The following is a 17,660-nucleotide window of genomic DNA, read 5'->3' on the forward strand; positions in this document are numbered from 1 at the left end:
TTTGTCATATAAAAACTTTCGCAATTTTTGTAGTAGTGTAAGAAACAGTAAAAATAACAAAATGACTATATTTATAATTTTATTTCACATAAATCCGTACAACTTATATATACATACATGCAAATGTGCCTCGTCTCTTGTTCCTAAACATCTCGCACCGTCACAGAAAAAATCACGACCGTTGGTGCGTTTCGACTGCTTCGTCTTTCTGCCGCATGAAAAAATGTCATATTCTCGGGTGGTGATGACGAACTGCTGACAGGTGGCAGTCTGTAATTGGGCTTCTTAATTTTCTGACACTTAAGTTTAGTGAATGCCTGAAGAAGTAGACAAATGCTGACTTCGCCGCCTGAAATTCCGCAGAACTCTACTCGCGCGTTATTGTAATGTTGACCGCCAAGTCTCCAAATGGTAAAATCCAGCTGAGCGTATCGGAAAACCACGCGTTCATCATCTTAGTCGTCATAATTTTCTGCAAAAAGTGCGTGGACTTAGAATACTTACATATATGTGGTGATGGTAAATCAGCGCTTTTTACGAACTTTAGTTGTGTTATATAAATAATGTTTTAAACATTATAGGTTAAGTTTATAGATCAAGCTTTTGGGTACTGATCAAATATATACATATTGTGACAATAGTTAAAATTGAAGGAAAAACAAGAGAGAACGCTATAGTCGAGTTCCCCGACTCTACTATACCCGTTACTCAGCTAGTGTAAGTGCGAAGGAGAGTCTTCAACACTGACAGTTTATGGAGGTTTGTGGGCGTTAGAGTGGGCGTGGCAAAAAGGTTTTTGGCAAATCGGTATCAGATAATCGGGGAACTCTACTATAGCGTTCTCTCTTAAATTAATATTTAACCAAAATTGTTAGTTAAATGTGAATATATCATTGTCTCCAACGGTCCATTGGTATTATTTTTATACCCGTTACTCGTAGAGTAAAAGGGTATACTAGATTCGTTGAAAAGTATGTAACACGCAGAAGTAAGGGTTTCCGACCATATAAAGTATATATATTCTTGATCAGGATCAATAGCCGAGTCGATCTGGCCATGTCCGTCTGTCCGTCCGTCTGTCCGTCCGTATAACCGTCGAGATCTCAGGAACTACTAAAGCTAGAAAGTTGAGATTAAGTATACAAACTCCAGGGACATAGAAGCAGCGCAAGTTTGTCGATTCATGTTGCCACGCCCACTCTAACGCCCACAAACCGCCCAAAACTGCCACGCCCACACTTTTGAAAAATGTTTTGAAATTTTTTCATTTTTGTATTAGTCTTGTAATTTTCTATCTATTTACCAAAAAACTTTTTGCCACGCCCACTTTAACGCCCACAAACCGCTCAAAACTGCCACGCCCACAATTTTAAAAAATGTTTTGAAATTTTTTCACTTTTGTATTAGTCTTGTAATTTTCTATCGATTTACCAAAAAACTTTTTGCCACGCCCACTCTAACGCCCTCAAACCGCCCAAAGCTGATACGTCCACACTTTTGAAAAATGTTTTTATATTTTTTCATTTTTGTATTAGTCTTGTAAATTTCTATCGATTTGCCAAGAAACGTTCTGCCACGCCCAATATAACGCCTACAAACCGCCAAAAACTGTGTTTAAGACTCTCCTTTTCCCTTCCACTAGATGAGTAACGGGTATCAGATAGTCGGGGAACTCGACTATAGCGTTCTCTCTTGTTGGTACGTGTATTCTCAAAAATAAACACGACAAGGAAGTGCAAAAAAATGTTTTAGCGTTTCGGCCTGCTGCAAAGCGCAGCACCCTGATTAAACTCTCCCACCACCGTCCAAGACTCATATAATTTGCGTTCCACCGAAGCGGCCAAGACAACTTGGATGCAGAGATGCTAATGCATGTAACTTGTCAATTGTTTTTCATGTGACAAACATGTAAGTGATATATGTATAAGCACACAGCGACTGAGATGCTTCGGAGCCGCCAGTCGAGTAGGGTCCATCCTATACATGCACTCGTACTTAGCAGCATGCACTCCCGATTATTTGGTGCCCGCTTTCCGTTCTGTTCTGCAGTGCTCATTCACTATATTTGGTGTCTTGCGTGTTTTTTGTCAAACTATATGAAAGGCAACTTTGACGGCGATATTAGTCTCAGCCTCAGTACGCAGCGACGGCTTAGTTTTTCATATATTTCAGATTAGATTGTCAGTGCAAGATTGTGCATTGTATGGTGCAAGATAACAAAGAAACTGCAAGAAATCAATCAACTCCAGACGTGTACACATACGCCCGGTTATCCCTTAACTTTGTCACTTTCGGTTGTAACTGCGAATTTTTTTATATTAAAGTGGATTGCATAGTTTACAAAACTAAGACTAACATAAACGTTACTAGCTACGAGGGCATACTTATTCTTATATACAATATTAAATATATTTACTTAGGATCTAACGCTTGAACCATGTTGTTATGGCGAAATTATTTAGAGGAAGGTACTTCAAAAGTATAATTTTAAAAAAATAAGTAGTATGTAGATGAAAAGTATGTATCAGCAGAAGGAAGAGTTTCCGATCGTATAAAGTATATACATATATAGATTGGGATCAATAGCCAAGTAGATCTGGCTATGTCAGTCTGTCTCTTCGTCCGTATGAACGTCGAGATCCTTAGAACTATAGAAGCTAGAGTGTTGAGATTAAGCATAAAGTTTCCAGGGACATAGACACACCGCAAATTTGTTGATTCGTCCTGACACGCCCAACCTTACGCCCAAAAACCGCCCAAAACTGCCGGGCCCACACTTTTTAAAAATTTGATATTTTTAAAATTTTTGTCAGTCTTCTAAATTTTTTCTTGATTTGCTAAAATGTTGTTCCACGACCACTCTAACGCACACAAACCGCCAAAGGCTGTTTTTTTTATTACTCCGCACTTCCACTAGCTGAATACATGGTATTAGGTAGTCGGGGAACTCGACTATATCAATCAATCTTTTTTCAAAATTAAATTACTGTAAGGGCATATAAGGTTTATATTATATAATAAATAGATAGAGTTACGCAACAGACCACTCTAATAAATGCCCCAGTATACAAAAAAAACTCGAAAATGTCTAGCCAACGGAACCCAGCATTTAATTGTGGTATTTTGTGTCCCCCCGTGAAATAATGGTCAGACATACGTGTCTATCTCATCTGTTACGCATTTGGGAGGAGCAAAAGCGTTTATTACGGACCTTGACTACAGAACGTCACGTAATTTTGATTGACGAAACCGGCGAGAATAGGCAGGAGTTGAAAGTTAGGTTCGTTTTGACAAATCGTTGAAAAGGAGGTCGAGCTTTGAAAGTTTTGGCAATGCATGTGCACGCAGTTGTCCTCGCAATTTCTGCTTTTTTCGGTCCTGGAACAATTTGTTTGGTACGTGCGCTTGTTGTCCAAGACGAACCTCCTGGCGGGGATAGTAGAGTATATACATATATACATAAACATATACAATATAAATATATAATACTACAAGTTATTTAATCTTATCTGTCCGTCAAAGTGTACATCAATTTGCCAGTCAGTCACCCAGCTAGCCAGTCACCCCCAACAGCCACGCCAATTCTTGTCCGGTACAGTGGATTAATTGTGTGTCTGTTGTCCTTAAAACTTTCTTTTGGCGATTTCCACTCTGTAATTTTTTCGTTTTTTCTGTTTGGTGCCAAAGTAAATTTTAAAAATAACATTTTCTGTATAATGGATGTTAAAACTATAAACATATTTTAAACTAATTGTTTATAGTTTTATTCGATACTTAAGTCATCTATTTGTCATTTCCACTGTTTAAGAACAAACTCCACGATAGACGTAGCGCTTTGGAGTAACTACCGATGGCTGTCCATCATTTTGTCTGCTCTATAAATTTTCTATTTTAAATTGACAGCGTCTCGTCCCAAACTGAAACTAAATCGAAACCAAGAAGAATGGAATGATTTCAGATGGTTTAGTTTGATCTGAATGAGTGACGGCCTGACGTCCTGTCTGGCCGAGTGAGTGAATGAATTGGACAGATTGACGTACTACCCGTTACCATTCAGACGCCCGTCTATTTAGTGCTTGAACTAAAATCCTAAAGCCAGAAGGGTTCTCCAGACTGGCAGGTTGAATTTCGTTAAATGGCCAAGGTCGTGAAATTTAAGTTAAAATAGTTCTTCTTAGGTTCATGGGGCTTTGAATGAGCTGGAAATGCTTCGGCGGGTTTTGATAAATTTTTATTGCGAACGCGAGTAAAAAGAGTTCCAGTCGTTTTCTTTTAAGAATTATAAAGTCCCCAAGTAAAAAGGACTTTGGAAAACTTAAAAGAGATAAAAGAAATCTATACTTAACTATTCTTAAATATTCTATTTTAAAGAAAAGTTTGCCATAGATTCAGTACAACGCACCCTAATTAAGTTCATAATTTAAGTTCGATTTTCTAAAACTACAGGCGATTTTCTTCCTTGGCACCTACCCTATAAATAGGGGCGAATATCCATGTATGTGGGATGGGAGTAAGTTGGCTTTATCATGCAGCCTAGATGTTTGGGAGTGCACACACTGTTTCCTATATCAGCCAGACCTTAACAGCATTGCCAACAGTGTCTCTCTCCCATGAAGTAATTCAGTCGCTGCAGATTTTCAACATAGTCTCCTTTTAGCTCCATACACTTAACACAGCGATGGTCCAATTTCTTTAATCCATCTGAAATTAACGTTTTCTCGAGATCTGCAAAATGTTCTTCCGTGGCGGAAGACACGCAACAGTTCGTAAGACGGGGCGTTATCATGATGGAAGGGCCCTTTTTTCTTTGCCGAGTGGGTTCTTTTTTTCTTATATTCGGTGTCAAATCAGCCCTTTACCAGGTATTCAATATGGATCACACCTCGTGAATCCCAGAAAACGGTGGCCATAACCTTTCCAGCCGATGGGACAGTCTTCGCATTCTTCGGAGCACATTCGCCGGGTAAAGTGCACTGCTTTGAGGTGGTCTCACGGTGTTGTCCGGAGTGAGCAAACGCGGCAACCATCGCGCCGACAGCGTTCTCATTCCCAAATTTCATGCAAGATATGACCAACGCGATCTTTTGAAATGTCTACGGTCTCAGCTATCTCTAGCACCTTCAATCGGCGATCTGCCACTACGAGATCGTGGATTTTTGTTACGTTATCCTCCGTAGTTGTCGTTTTCGGGACACCCGGACGCGGCTCATCAAAAACCGACGTGCGACCACGTTGAAAATCGTTAAACTCGCCATGAATGGAGAACAGACACCTTGTTTCCTTCCAGAAACCAGAATCCAATCACCGACCGATATTGCTCAAATCCGCGGACACTCCCGCTTTTACACGCGGTTAAAACTACGAGTCCGATCCGGCTGAAATTTCGACAGTAGCTGTCGAGAGAATTTACTTACACGATAATAAATTACTCTTACGATACTGGAGCCATTAGGCGGTAAGGCTAAGTACTTATCGGAATAGCCTCATAACTCGATATGGACGGAAACGCTGCCTTTTAGCAGTTAAATACTTTTCAACGAATAAAAACAGGTATAAAAACTTATAAGCCACCCAAAGTCTTTCTCATTTGTGTACTTTTAAAATTATTTTCACTTCACTGAAAAATCATTATCCCTGGGGTAGCACTCATGTATAAGTGTGGGGCGAGAAGTTCTTGGCCCGTTGTCCCATGTCCTTTGTCCAATGTCCGTCAACTGTTGGACAGACCTGTGGGTTTGTGTGCGCCTGTGTTTGAGCTCGGACCGGCCAATATTATGTATATGAAAGGATACAAACCTGTCTCTGGCAAGTCATCGTCAGTTGTCAACTTATTCGTTTGAAGTGTATTTAGTTTTCACTGTATTTGTTGCAGACGCTGTCGTCTCGGTGAAAGACAGACGAACGAGAGGATATATCCTTAGTCCTTGTTGGCCAGGTCAATTTACCTTCCCTTTGCTTTCATCCCGAGCGGATGAAATTACTGAAAGATTGAATGTTGCAGAGTTTTTCTTCTGCAACAGCACTATTTCAGAATGAATAAAGTAAACGAATTCTTTTTCCCTTCTGGGATAGTGCTGTTGACACTAACATGTAATATAAACGTAACGGTACAGTTAATGTCCAGCGAAATGTTAACCATGTCCAATAAATGCTGGCACACTCTCCCGGTTGGACAGTTATACAAGAACGGTAACAAAATAGGCACGTATAAACTAACTAAAGTTAAGACATAAATCAAGAGAGAACGCTAGAGTCGATTTCCACGACTATCAGATACCCCTTTACACAGGGAGCACTAGTAATTTTTCTATTGCTCCAATGGCAGCTAGTGGTCCGATCCGGTCGGTTCCGACTTACTTTACCTGGGATAAGAAGGAAGACTTTTGAGAAACATTTTAAATGTGAGAGACAAGAGGCACAATAAAACGGAGGGATAGAATATATACTTTATATGGCGAAAATGTCTCTGTGGATATGAGCCTGTAATTTAACTTAAAATACCCTCTCCAAGGTTATACAAATTGTTAACATTGTTCTGGACGAAATGTAAAGTAAATCCAGTTTCTACAAAAACCAAAGAACCAATCTAAATAGTGACGAACTACATGCCGAGAAAGACGGTGCGACCCATCATGACAGGATGAGAAAAAAATTTAAGGTATTTTGTAGCGGAGTGGACAAAGTACATTAAACCTATGAAAATGGAGAGGAAGAAAGATATGCTTACGAGGTGCAAGCACAAGATGAACAAATGAAAAGCCTTAGGAAGTGGGACAATATAGTACTAGTTCTCCGCTCACAAGCAAAGAGAAAGGCTAACGATGAGGCTAAAATGGCATAAGGAGTGTGGGGTGTGTTGGGTAGTGGGAAAGGGGTCCCAACATCCGGACGAGATCTGAAGCGACAGGTGAAAGCAACAGCCGTTGCATTGACTTAGGATAGACTTGAGTAGATGACGAGCAAGATGACAACTTAAAAATATTTCTAATTAAGGATCTTATGCAAACACAAAGGACAACAGTCTGTACACACACAGTTTAGATTACAGTCAATTCACATAGCCAAATGACCGAATGAATAGTTACGTTACAGTTTCTTTAGGTCAACCTAAAATAATGAAACACAAAAAGAAGTTTTTAAAAGAATGGACGTTACAGACTTCGGCGGTTTGCGGGCGTTAGAGTAGGCGTGTCTGAAATGTTGTTGTTTAAATTTTTCTATAGCAGCTATAATGTCGGATTGTAATCAAATTAAAATCGTAATATATTGGCAAAAAACTGGAGTAAGCCGAAAAAGAAAAATTTTTAATTAAAAACAACGATTGCTTTTCTATTATTTTCAATTAATTTCGGACCTTTTCTTTTATTCAAAGATTTATTGTATATTATATATAATAATGTACATAATTGTCAAAAACAACAACACTATATTTAATTTTCGACTATTCCTATTGCATCTACATATATGTATGATGAAGTTGTCTGACTTAAATATATACTATCGTTCGGCCGTTTCTACGGAAACAAGTCTCTCAGCTTTATTGCTACATATCTAAATGAAATTTCTTTAAAACTCCTTGTATCTTTTTTTTGTAGTACATAAACCAGAACGTATCACTTAATCATATAGCTGCAATAGGAATGCTCTAGAATTAATTAACAATATATAACAGCGGTTTTAATTTGATCCGACTACTATCAGATACTATTTTAGTAACATGGTGAAATCTTATTTAATTTAGAAATTTATATTCCTGCAGTTTATTTTTTTACGAATTTAAATCAAAGAAAGAAAAGAGTGTGCTCTGGTTATGTCGCTGGTCTTGCTTCAACGCATGAGGAATTACAAAGTTACCGTCTCGCTCGCCTCCAGTTGTCAATTCGCCGAAGGATCTTTGATATCTGCTCCAATGCACATGCGGGCGTGGCGGATGAGGTCCTGTAGACAAGGCGACATTTGGTTTGACGAAGACGCCGAGCAGCAACAAAGACGTCGCTAAGTGGACAGTCAAAGTTAAAGGTTTTGCGATAAATGAAAAGCAAGTGGCGTATGGAAGCGAGGTCCTATGCTCCTGTGTGCCCCGCACTCTCACATTCGAGCCAAGTCCTTTGTTGCAGACATGCGGCTGACAACTTTGTCAAAGCTGAAATATTCATCTAACTTTGATGGGCTCCTCAAGCGTTTGTCTCAAACTGCTTTAGTTGTGAGGAGGGAAACCACTGTAATTAATATTTCGGGGTAAGCTGTTAAAATCTTAGATTTATTAGTCGAGAAAGCCTTATACCATTATATTTCTAGCTGAATTATTTCCGTACGTAATTCCAACCCATAAAAGCCATACGTCTAAATTATAGACACTATAAAAAGATTAATAGTAGGTTTTTTTTAATATTAAAAAATTTTATTTAAAACAGAAAAAATTTCTACAATTCTCATTTTCATTTTTAATAGGTCGCTGTAAGTGCTGACAAATGTGTCTCCTTCCTTATTTTACTTTTTGCTTATTCTCTATGATTTTTCATTTAATGGCGTAGATTTTTACGCCTTCTTTTATTAGTCATTTTTCGGTGTTGTTCTCATCGTCGGAGGCTGTTTTTTAATTTCTGATTGAACTTTTCTGTCTACGGATCCAAAACACCATTCACCTCACCTCAGTGTCTGTCTGGGAAACAATCGCTTGAATGAGAATTCAGCAAAACAGATGTGTTTCTTCCCCTTCTGCAACTGTCATTCCGCATTTTGTGCCCGAAAACCCACAAGATGTGTTGGTCTGACTCCACTTCCACCGTTCACACTACTAAAGAGGAATTAGTCTACTGCTATTTTATGTGAATAAGTTCAATCACCTCTCCCCAGTCAGACAAACTCGGACTCCAGCCTTGCCTCCGACTCGAACCTTGACATCAGCAGTGGCTGCTCGTCAATTTTCGTTCGAAGCACTTTCAATTTATTTTCCTGCCATCCACCATTCCTTCAGTTACCCTTTTGCCGCTGTCACACTCTGCAAACATCCATCTGATGGCGTCCAGCTTGAGCGTCCAGCTCCCTCGCTAGTGTGCGTGAAGAAGAAAAGCAGGAGTCCCGAGGGATTTTCAATCGAATCTGTCATATATCAAGAGAACCTTCAATCAAACCGAAAGCTCGGCATCTCATTTTTCTTTTGATGCTACCACCAGGATGACGACGATGATGTCAAGGAAGATACTTTTGTTTTGATGGCATATGATGAAATCACCTCTACCAATAATCCTTCAGCGTGACAATGGAAATGGCTGATAAGTAGCGCAAGCACACATTGTGTCCGAATGGGAAGTATAAATCATTGGAACAATGTCTGACCAGAATACGTATACGTAAATTACATTTCTTATTTAATTTGCAATTAAATTTTTGAATAAAGGATAATAATTAATTATTCATAAAGGTTTTATTCACGAGTTAAGCTGGCCAAAATATAGTTGAAGAAGTCTAGTCTTATTTATGTTGGTCGCCTCAAGACTTCAAAAGTAGCGTGCAAATACGTTTTGTTCAAGGTTTAAATGGGCTACGATGGTCATCGTTGCAGATTTTCAATTGTACTGCTGTATATAGACTCTAATTACGCACTACTTTCTTGGTGTGCAGAAAGAGTATAAGTACATTTAAGTATGTAAATAAATGAGGGCTTAAACATTTACATTTTCACGCCTTTCACTCGGATTCTACGTTTTTATACCCGTTACTCGTAGAGTAAAAGGGTATACTAGATTCGTTGAAAAGTATGTACCAGGCAGAAGGAAGCGTTTTCGACCATATAAGGTACATATACACATACTTATATTCTTAATCAGGATCAATAGCCGAGTCGATCTGGCCATGTCCGTCGGCCCGTATGAATGTCGAGATCTCAGGAACTATAAAAGCTAGAGAGTTGAGATTAAGCATACAGACTTCAGAGACATAGACGCAGCGCAGCTTTGTCCATTCACGTTCCACGCTCACTCTAACGCCCACAAACCGCCCAAAAGCGCCACGCCCACACTTTTGAAAAATGTTTTGATATTTTTTTCATTTTTTTATTTGTCTTGTAAATTTCTCTCGATTTGCAAAAAATTGTTGTGCCACGCCCACGCTAACGCAAATCGCCCAAAGCTCTCACGCCCACACTTTTGTAAAATGTTTTCATATTTTTTCAGTTTTTTGTAGTAATGTAATGTTTTTATTGATCTGGATAACAACTTTTTGCAACGCCCACTCTAACGCACTTCGCACTTTCAATAGCTCAGTATCAAATAGTCGGGGAACTCGACTATAGCGTTAATACATAATTTTAATAACCGTTACTCTGGTAGTGGGGGTTGAAACGAGAAATTGCAACCTTTTTTGAAATATTGAAAAAAGAGAGAACGCTATAGTCAAGTTCTCCGACTATCTGATACCCGTTACTCAGATAGAAGTGGGAAAGAGAAATTTTAACATTTACATACATACTTAACATGTTACATACTTTTCAACGATTCTAGTATTCCCTTCTACTCTACGGAGTAGAGAACGCTATAGTCGAGTTTCACGATATAATTTTCTGGCATATCGATGAAAATTGGGGGGGAAATATAATAAAATGATGCACTCCCACTAGCTGTGTAACGGGTATCTAATAGTCGAGGAACTCATCTTAAGCATTCCCGCTTGTTTTATTTTATCTTTTGGATGGTAAATACAAAATTTGACTTTATTTTATAAACATCTCATTTCACTCTCCAGTGCACTGTTGCGATTTTTATTGTTGATATTATTATCGTCACAAGACGGTCACTAATTGATTTTTCTTGTAGCATGCCTTGCGGTCTGCGGCGCCTATCGTTGGCCGATCTGCCTTAGGCAGTTGGCGATGAAAACGTTGTGAGCAGTCTGCCAAATGCGTGAAAATATCATTGGGATCACTTGGTCCGGCTAGCTGTTCCAAACTTGTTTGGATTTGACATTTTGTCACTTCATTTGTTGTCGTTTGGCTAGAGGCTGACCAGCAAATTGCCGCCGATTGCAGATAGGGCCAGCCTTAATTGGAATTAACGGAAAATGAAGACCCCAGTCCCAGTTGGTGGGGCATGCAACAATGTCTCAGACGCCAGGCAATGCCAGCCCGGTCTTTGGTGCCGTGTCGTTGCGAACTTTATTGCTCTGCTTGGTTGTAGACCTAATTCTGATTCTGGGAACAGATCAGTCTTTGACATAGACTTCGGCACAAACAGATCGTGGGAACGAAAGTGTTTGTAGGTGACGGCACGATTCGGGCTAACACCTTACAAAAGTAATAATGCATTTAGAGTTTGTTATGATAAGCATGTTTTTAACTCAAATTTATACTTCCAGTGAGTTCCTATAATCAGAGTCTATTTACAAATCTTTAACTTTTTTCGTTCTCGAGACGATCATAGGATGGGATGACGGACTCCGCTAGCGACCACGATCAAAGTCTTTAATGTCATTTAGTGCCAACTTTTGTTTTGTTCAAATTCATTTTCCTTCACCACAATCTCCTTGATGATTTCCCTTTAAGCCTAGAAACCTTAACCTTTTCGAGAACCCTTCTTCAAACACCTGCGACTTTTTTCACTTTGCTGCCGCATAGTGACGCAGAAAAAAAAATATGAATGGTGTCGACGACTCATACGCCCATACGCTCCCATATGGCGAAGGGTGGAGTAGGAGTATAAAGACAGATTGGCACGCTGTCGTTGGTTCGTCGTTCCCGTTTCACATTTTTCAGACGTCACAAAAATTCCGTGCTCCCAAATCGTGGCAAACTAAACCGACCTTTACTAGCAGGGAGCTGGAAAGACCTTCAGTGACTTATGTTCGACTGCCGCTGCACGCGATACATCTATCATCTATTTAAGATTAATTTATCTGCGTCACAGGGAACACTAGTGTCCTGTGTGGGCCACAATATTTATAAATTAATGGGATTTCCCATTTAAATGGTTTCGTAATCAAACTATGAATACTATTTATATTATTTTACCAGATACAACTAAGGTATAGAGAGTAAAATGGTTATTTATAGTCAATGGCTTAAGATAGAGTTCTTTTTATACCGTCGGATATTAGAATACCCAACCAAATATAAGAAAACGGGTTATTCCCTTTAATCGTAGAGTAAGAGTATATCCTACATTACATTTCTTGAAAAATATATAACAGGTAGAACAACGCTTTTCCGACCCTATAAATTATATATATTATTGATCAGGTAGTCGGTCTGGCCATGTCCGTCCGTATAAACGTCGAAATCTCGAAAACCATAAAAGCTAGAAAGCTAACCAACTCTGCCCAATATTTATACCAGATACTCCTAGAGTAAAAGGGTATACTAGATTCGTTGAAAAGTATGTAAAAGGCAGAAGGAAGCGTTTCCGTTATTCTTGATCAGGATTAAAAGCCGAGTCGATCTGGCTTTGTCCGGCTGTCCGTCTGACCGTTTGAACGCCTCAATCTTAAAAACTATAAAAGCTTCCAGAGAGATGGACGCAGCGCAAATTAGTTTTCAAATTTAGCCACGCCAACTCTAACACCCACAAACCGCCCAACCATTTTTAATTTGTATACCCGTTACTAGTAGAGTAAAAGGGTATACTAGCTTCGTTGGAAAGTATGTAACAGGCGTTTTCTCTATAAAGTATATATATTCTTGATCAGGATCAATGGCCGAGTTGATCTGGCCATGTCCGCCTGTCCGTCCGTCTGTCCGTTGAACGTAGAGATCTCAGGAACTACATTAGCTAGAATGTTGAGATAAAGCCCACTCTAACGCCCACAAACCGCCCAAAACTGTTACGCCCACACTTTTGAAAAATGTTTTAATATTTTTTCATTTTTGTATTAGTCTTGTAAATTTCTATCTATTTGCCAAAAAACGTTTTGCCACGCCCACTTTAACGCCCACAAATCGCCCAAAGCTCCCACGCCCACACTTTTGAAAAATGTTTTGATATTAAATTTCTATCGATTCGCCGAAAAACTTTTTGCCACTCCCACTCTAACGCCCACAAACCGCCAAAAACTGTAACCGCAGCGTTTCCAACCATATAAAGTATAAAAATTCTTGATCTAGATCAATAGCCGAGTCAAAATGACCATGTACGTCTGTCTGTCCGTCCGTATGAACGTCGAGATCTCAGGAACAATAGAAACTAGAGAGTTGAGACTAGCCATACAGTTTCCAGAGACATAGACGCAGCGCAAGTTTTTTGACCCATTATTCCGCGCCCAACCATAACGCCCACAAACCGCTTCACTATAACGCCGACAAACCGCCCAAAGCTAACACGCTCAATCTTTTGAAAAATGTTTTGATATTTTTTTTATTTTTTTATTAGTTTTGTAAAGTTCTATCGATTTGCCAAAAAACCTTTTGACACATCAACCATAACGCCCATAAACCGCCTAAAACTGCCGCGCACTTTTGATTTTTTTTTCTATTTCTATAAATATGCCAGAAAACTGTCCAAATTTCTTGGTTGCTCTTCCACTTACTGAGTAACGGGCATCAAATACTCGCAGAACATTTCAAACGTGTTTAAAATTTAAAAAAAAATATGTTGGCGTGGCAGTTTTGGGCAGTTTGTGGGTGTTAGGGTGGGCGTGGCAAAATGTTTTTTTTTTAAATCGGGAGAAATTTACAAGACTAACCAAAATGTGAAAAAATGTCAAAACCTCTTTCAACATTTTCTGTATTTAACATACTTTTTAACGAATCTAGTAACCATTTTACTCCACGAGTAACAAGTATAATAATATGAAAAATCGTATTTCGCACTAATTATTTTTTGTGTATCTTTTAACTCCAGGGCCGCCAACTTACTTCGCACGCGTCAAATGATTGTTTCATATCTGTAGAGTGGGGCAAAGAACGTGGCAGATGTGTCAGATATCTTGGCTCTGAGCCTCATCTGCTCCTGGTCCTGTGACATTTGATTAGTTTTCGATTATCTGAATGGTACTTGTCAAAAATCGGATAATGACAATACCACAGAAGACATGTAGGGGATTGTAAGTGTTCTATTTGGCTTTTAATTTGAGAGGTATTTCCGCCTTAGCCTTTTTTTTTGATTCAAATTACTAAATTGAGTGCAAGACAAGATGACGGCATGTCGTGCCAGCTCGAGGGATCTGCGATGCACACTTTAGATGCTGCATGCATAAACAGAAGAAGGCGCTTGGTCCGCATCAAATTGCCACAAGATCCCGAGATGTGAGGAGCTTCTCTAATAAACGTTCGTTCTTTGGCTAAGTTGGTCCTGCTTGTTTTGCACCCTTCGTTTATCCCTTTCGTAAAAGGAGTGCTGGCTGTCCCAGCGGCATCATTGCCCATGAAAAATATAGGGAAACGTTGCAGGTAATTTGTGCAAATTATGTGTTGCCAATGCGCTGGTAAGGTCCTTGCCGTTCTCACGTTGAAAATTCGTGCACGTGCTAATAGCCAGTGAAGTCGGTGTGGTGTCTGGAGTTCTTCAAATCAAGTTCCATGGCAAATGAAATCTCGTCAGCTGGCTGCGGATCATTAGCAATTTTGTTGGAAATTTACGTTCCATGTGCGTGATCTGATCGCTTTGAATATCGACATTCTTTTGTCATTATCAACTGGCTGCCAAAATTCTGGAAAGGAAATCAGATACTCGTATTGCGTAGTGCTTCTAAATATTTGTTATTTTTAAGAATATTGTATACATTCTTTTTACACCATGTGTAGCAGTCAGAAAAACCACCATACTTCTCGGGAAGTAATAATCGTTTAATAGCGATACGGTGTCGATGTCGTTATATGTTTTCAACGGGGTGAAATCGGAGGCGATGTTGCGACGGCAGCATCGTCAGAGTAAAAATGCATTACTCCAATAACTTTGCCGTTATGATGACTTAATTTATGGGCCGCAGGAGCAGCGAGGACGGCAAAAGCGACACTGACAACGCAACAACAAATGCAAAAAGCAACGCTGCACTTTTTGCTGCCACTTCCAGGACCTCTCAGTCCGAGACAATATCCTGTACCAGTGTCACTGTGAGTGTGTCCCTGGGCTTGTGTGTGATAATGTCCTGTTTTAATGCAATAATTTCAACTGCAATTTTCCGCGGGTCATAAAAGGACACCACCCAAGCCCGTGGCCCTTCCAATTCCCAGTCCTGACTCCCAGCCCTGCTGGAACTCTTCCCTTTGTGACCATTCCTCTACGGTCGTCCGACTGTCAGGACGTGTGACGACCAAATGACTGCCAGCTTGCATTTATTTATTGCTGACTGACGTGGCCCTGGTTCACATGTTGTGCATTTACCAGTGCTGTTTCTTTGGCTTCCGCGTAACCCCGGCATCGCTTTTGTAAATATACATATGTATTTATGTTCATGCATATACCGCTCATTACCTTTTGTGAGCTAGATGAGCTAGCTAGATAAGCTATTTTAAATAGTTTTTGTAATAGTCTGTTAGCATGGGCCAACTAAAAATTAAATCAAGAAAGTCGAGTTCCCTGACTATCAAATACCCGTTACTTAGCTAATGGAGTTCCAAGCGAGAATTCTAAACATTTTCTGAAATATCGCTAAATATTGGGAAAAATAATAACATTTAAAAAAAATTAAAAAGTTTTCAAAAGATTGGGCGTCGCAGTTTTGGGCGTTAGAGTGCGCGTGTCAAAACGTTTTTAGGCAAATCGATAAAAATTTACAAGACATAAAAACTGAAAAATATCAAAACATTTTTACTAGATTCGTTGAAAAGTATGTAACAGGCAGAAGGATCAGGATCAGTAGCCGAGTCGATCTGGCCATGTCCGTCTGTCCGTCCGTCTGTCTGTCCGTCCGTATGAACGCTGAGATCTCAGGAACTACTAAAGGTTGAGAGCAGCGCAAGTTTGTCGATTCATGTTGCTACGCCCACTCTAACGTTCACAAACCGCACATCACTGCCACGCCCACACTTTTGAAAAATGTTTTAATATTATTTCATTTTTGTATTGGTCTTGTAAATTTCTACCTATTTGCAAAAAAACTTTTTGCCACGCCCACTCTAACCCCCACAAACCGCCCAAAGCCGCCCACACTTTTGAAAAATTTTTTGATATTTTTTCGATTTTGGATTAGTCTTGTAAATTTCTATCTATTTGCCAAAAAACCTGAGATCGAGGCGCTCAATACGGTAGACGGGAATGGCCAGTTCGACTCGACTGTTAATCCTGTTGTACTTTGTATAGTCGAAAATGCTTCCTTCTGCCTGTTACATACTATTCAGCGGATCTAAAATACCAGTTTTTGTAACTGCACCTGGCAGCACTGGCAGCACTGGCAGCACTGGCAACACTGGCAGCACTGGCTCAGTTGCAATTGACGACTGCGGCACACGCAGGTTGAACCTTCACTTCAGCCAACCTTCTCCTGGAAATCAGGGGGCCTTTAGCGTCACTCTGTCTAGTTGCAGTCATAAAACCGAAAGTTATGACAACACTACCGGGATTTATGGGCATTTTGCAAAATTATTATTATTTATTTTATTGATGTCTGGGCTTTATACAATTTCACAAATATTTTGTTGTACACATTTCAACGCCCCTCCACTTGAGCGCAGTGTGTATAGTCATGGGTTTAGCATCGTGAATGTGAAATGCACAAATACCGCCTTTCACATTTTTCTCTGTCAGTGCAATTTATGTCCCTGACTGCGATAGGCATTTCCTTTGAAGTTATAAGTGCTCTGCAACGTTAGTCCTTGCTGCGTTGAAGCAATTGACGGAAGCCAGTCATAAATAGAACCACGAGTGGACTAAGATCCACTCGAAACTTAATCCAAAAAAATTTTGCATTTAAGGGGCCTCGATATTCATAAGTACAGCACTCGTATGGTAAAAGGGCATACTAGATTTGTTTCAAAGTATCTAACAGGTAGAAGGAAGCGTTTCCGATCCTATAGCCATGTGAGATTGGGTTCGATTGTGCGTCCGTCTGTCTGTATGAGCGTCTCGATCTCAGAAACTATAAAGCTAGAAAGCTTAGACTAAGCATGCACATTCCAGAGACATAGACGCAGATCAAGTTCCTCGATTCGTTGCCATGCCCACTCTAACGCCCCCAAACCGGATAAAGCTGCCACGCCCACTCTAACGCCAACAAACCGCCAAAAAAACTATCACGCTCACACTTTAGAACAAAATGGGTTATTTTTATCATTTCTACCGATATTCCAGAAAATGAAAATTCTCCTTCGCACTTCTACTAGCTGAGTAACGGGTATCAGGCAGTTCTCTCTTGGTATACCTGTTGCTCGTAGAGTAAAAGGGTATACTAGATTCGTTGAAAAGTATGTAACAGGCAGAAGGAAGCGTTTCCGACCATATAAAGTATATATATTTTTGATCAGGATCAATAGCCGAGTCGATCTGGCCATGTCCGTCTGTCCGTCCGTCTGTCCGTCCGTATGAACGTCGAGATCTCAGGAACTACAAAAGCTAGAAAAGTTGAGATTAAGCATACAGACTCCAGAGACATAGAAGCAGCGCAAGTTTGTCGATTCATGTTGCCACGCCCACCCTAACGCCCACAAATTGCCAAAAACTGTCAGTGTTGAAGACTCTCCTTCGCACATCCACTGGCTGAGTAACGGGTATCAGATCGTCGGGGAACTCGACTAT

General features: G+C 39.9%; 1 long non-coding RNA gene across 1 annotated transcript; it reads left to right on the forward strand.

The window, feature by feature from the left end:
- The first annotated feature begins 13,777 nt into the window (after window positions 1-13,777).
- Window positions 13,778-14,272, forward strand: LOC120321094. Its single transcript, XR_005560647.2, has 2 exons — window positions 13,778-14,021; window positions 14,079-14,272. It is a non-coding gene; the product is annotated as an uncharacterized LOC120321094 (long non-coding RNA).
- Window positions 14,273-17,660: the final 3,388 nt, after the last annotated feature.

The sequence above is a fragment of the Drosophila yakuba genome, chromosome 2R, assembly GCF_016746365.2.
Source record: "Drosophila yakuba strain Tai18E2 chromosome 2R, Prin_Dyak_Tai18E2_2.1, whole genome shotgun sequence".
NCBI lineage: Eukaryota > Metazoa > Arthropoda > Insecta > Diptera > Drosophilidae > Drosophila > Drosophila yakuba.